Raw genomic sequence first — 3,886 nt, 5'->3', positions numbered from 1 at the left:
TCCTTGTCCTGGTCACACTCTTTGGGCATCCCGTGGCCATTGCCAGGGCCCGTGTCACTGGTTTCTCTTTTTCAGGTGTGCATCACTTATGAGATGGTCCCATGCCAAGTGCTGGAGACAGCAGTCAGGGAGGAGCCCTTGATCCTCCTCTCTCCGGTGGGATCTGGACACCATGACACTTAAACCCCCTCAAAAAAAGGGGAGATAAATACCCTGTTGAGAGTATCGAGGCTCTCTGAGGTGCTTTTCTCCCCATCAGCTCAGCCTTGCTGGTGTCTGCTGTCACTGGGGGGACTTCTCCCTGCTGCTGATGTTACAGAAGGGCTGACTGAGTCTGTCTCCAGGGATGCTTTAGGGCTCAGGTCACTGTTGCCGGAGCCTCTGTGGGGTTGTCTGTGGAAAGATTCAAGCGCAGGAGCAGCTGGGTGGTGGAAAAGGGAAGCACAGAGATAACTCCATGAAAAAGCTGTGCTTGACTGTGCTTTGCCACCTCTGCTTTTGACAAATCTGTCTCCTCTATGTATCTTACTAAAAATAGAGCTCAGACATGGTGATGATCGGGGCTTCTTTCCCCTCCATCCCCCATTCAGGAGGCTTTATTTGACGCTAAGGAAGCCGTTCTTGTACAGAAGTAAGTCTTCATCCAAGTGAGCGATACCCAAGGTCCAGGTGACTCCTGAGGCCACTTTAAACCAGGAACGGGGACGATGGGGACTGTCTGCAGTCCCTGATGTGTCTCCCTTCTGTCCCCTGCACAGCCCCTGTGCCACTACCTCTACCCCAAGCCTCTCCTGCGTTGGACACTGCATGGGCAGCAGCAATTTATTTGCCTTCTGCATGGCGTAAGTGCTGCTCTTCGGCCCTGGGAGGGACGGATGCAGAGGGATGCGGGTCTTGGAAAATAAACAAGCAACATCCAGCCCAGCCGCGGGGTCCCTGGTGTGGTTACAAGCCAGGGCTGGGCTTTCAGAGCCACTCTCTCTGCCGGCTAATGTACGTGTTTCCATTTTTAGCGCTTCCCCAGAGAGCCCCGATAGGAGCACATTCGACTGCCTGGTGTTTGCATCGAGTTCTGAAGAAAGCGAGGAAATCACCAGGAGAATTGGTAAGGGAATGGTTTTATGTCTTCAGATATCACCACAGCGAGATTGTGAAATACCAAGAAGTGCTATTCTGGTTCACTACAGGCAAGATATAACTTAATTTCTTTTTGTTGAGGTTACTAACATGAATAGATTTTTCTGGGGTAGTTGGGCTTTCTGTTTGCAGTTTACTTGTGGTTTGTTTTTTTTTTTTTTTAAGAACTGCTAGACAATGATTTTATTTTAAGAAACAGCTTCTAGGCATACCCAGATGGTTCATTGTTTCTATTAAGAAGTTGGAGGAAACACTGTTTTCGAGGGATGTTATTTTGAAATATACTTCTCCTGCAGGAGCCCAGCCTGCTTCCTGCAGTTCCGCACCAAATCGTGCGGTCACAAATCCCATCATTCGGGATTTGTATTCTTAACTTGCCTAAATGTGAGCTGTGTGGTGCTTTCCAAATTATATGGCTCCTGGGCCATCGAGGACCCTGCAGGGTTTTTGTGGGGACATCCCTGCCCGGTGCCCCCTTAGGACAGACCCACCCTGGGTGAGACACTGCACATCATTTAGCATCAGCTCAAGTTCAAAACGGTGCTTAACTCTGAGCCAGGCCTTAATTGCTTGAAAGTAGATGCAAGGAAAAGTTTTTTCCCCGCTACAGCTTTAGCAGTGAGGAAAATACTTCCTGAAAAAACTCTCTTGCACTACTTTAGAAAACGGTTCTAGCAGGTCTGTGGCAGATATGATCACTGGAGGGGACTGTCTTTGTTCCAAAGTACACTTGGAGCGGCACAGGAAAGGGCGGTGAGGATGTTGTTTAAGAAGCGCCTGTTCCTCCATCTGCAGAGTTTAAGCACATGGAGTGGTTTGTCTGAGAAGGGGATGTCCTGGCTCCAGCCCCTGGAGCAGGAGCTGGGATGGTTTTCAGATTTCACCGTGGAAAGGAGTTCTGTAAACACCTCTGGCCTGCAAGCGCCATCACACCTGCTCTCTGGTACGAACCATCACCGCTCTTTTTTTTTTCCCCTGCCACAGCACCTTTAATTTAATTGGAATAAATCAAGATGAGCTGGCTAAACTACTTCCCTGTGCTACTTTGCTGTGCAGCCTGGGTTTTTTTTTTTAAGAGATGAGGAGAGCCGGCCAGGCAATTCAATTTAAATGTTAATTACCTGTGTTTCAGCTGTAGCCTGAGCAGTTCTCCTCTACCACAAGGAGACAGGGCTGCTCCCAGAGGCACTGTGCTGAGGAAACCAGACCTGTCTCGGGAGCATGAAGAGCTGCTCTGAAGTGAAGGTTTGAGTATAATCCTGTTTCATCAAAAAAGCTTAGATGGGAAATGAGCCTTTAGCCAGCACCCATTCCAGATGCTCAGCACAGCCCAGATGCTCTCAGGCTGGGTAATTGGCTTCTCCCTTTGCATTCCAGCCTGTGCTGCTGGTGGCTGTTATTAACCGGGACTGAGTCACAGGGCCAGGTCCCACAGGACTCACGGGCTGCAGCCACACACCCCAGCACCACCTGGAGAAGGACGGGGGGAAGCAGGCAGACCCACCCAAATAAACTTCCCCTGCATCTACGAGAAAGGAAGAAGCTCAAGTTCTAGATCTGTGCCTGAACAGCTGGTAAGCAGTTAAGCTTTATGAAAAAGAAAGCCAACTCCCTCAAAAAAGCTGGTGTCTGGCCTAGGCCTGTCAGGCTCTTCCTCCTCTGCAGGGCTCAGCTCTCCCTGGCCAAGAGCCGTGACTCAAGCTACAGGAAGCCTCCACAAACCTCCGAGGGTGGCCAGAGCAGGTTCTCAGTTCTGCTGACACAATTAAGTTGCTACAGCAGCAGTCCATGATTACAGACATCTACTGCTGACAGACCAGAGCCAGGAGGAGGAGGAAGCTTCTTCTAGCCCATACAAACCAAATGACAACGACTCCTCACATGTGAATGTAAAACATTTAATTTAAAAATGTTGACACTACAATATATAAAATAGCTATTATAAATGCACATAGTGTATTCTATAGCTGCCAGGTTTACGTTTTTAGGAAACTGTAAGTTACACTGTGGTTAAGACTTGTAGTTTCACCCTCTGAAAAAGTCCACATTTGATCACAGTGATGTATGGTCAGACTAACAGCCCCAATTGTTAAACACTTGGATCAAGTCATAACCAGTTTTATTGCAAAAGGACCCTGTACACATTTATATCAATTCTAGTACCTTACAAGTTTAGCTACCCAACAAGTCATTAACATACAGAAACATGCATGAGAAGCAAGAAAGATCACCCATCCCTTCTGCATATTAGCAACTTGTCACTCCTGAGCAACAAGGCTCACATCACTGAGGTTTATGTGAACAGTCACTTTTAGCATTCATCCTGAGTGAAAGATGGAATGACTTAAGTACAAATGCAACATATTATAAACAATTTCTTACAAAAAAAGTCACAAATTAAAACCAAAGTATTTTACAGAATTTACTACAAAACACCATAAAAACAGCCTTCACTTAAGCCCGCTCTCCCCGTATCCTGCGAGCCAACTGGATATCTTTGGGCATGATGGTGACTCTCTTGGCATGGATGGCGCACAGATTTGTATCTTCAAACAGACCCACCAGATACGCTTCACTGGCCTCCTGTTTCAAGAGCACAAGAAGAAATCTCGTTAGATACCCTCAGCGAAGCACCCTCCGAGGCCGCGAAGCGCCAAGGCCCGCAGCAGGCTGACAGCGATACCTGCAGCGCGCCGATGGCCGCACTCTGGAACCTCAAGTCTGTTTTGAAGTCTTGGGCGATTTCCCT

The 3,886-nt window shown here is 48.0% G+C and overlaps 1 long non-coding RNA gene across 1 annotated transcript; it reads right to left on the bottom strand.

Annotated features, from left to right (window-relative positions):
• Window positions 1-3,019: 3,019 nt before the first annotated feature.
• Window positions 3,020-3,886, bottom strand: LOC104273303. Its single transcript, XR_717812.1, has 2 exons — window positions 3,821-3,886; window positions 3,020-3,720 (listed from the first exon to the last, which is right to left on the bottom strand). It is a non-coding gene; the product is annotated as an uncharacterized LOC104273303 (long non-coding RNA).

This window comes from Apaloderma vittatum, unplaced genomic scaffold, assembly GCF_000703405.1.
Source record: "Apaloderma vittatum isolate BGI_N311 unplaced genomic scaffold, ASM70340v1 scaffold24, whole genome shotgun sequence".
Classification (NCBI taxonomy): domain Eukaryota; kingdom Metazoa; phylum Chordata; class Aves; order Trogoniformes; family Trogonidae; genus Apaloderma; species Apaloderma vittatum.
The sequence above is the reverse complement of the archived record's forward strand: the minus strand, read 5'-3'. Positions and strand labels throughout refer to the sequence as shown.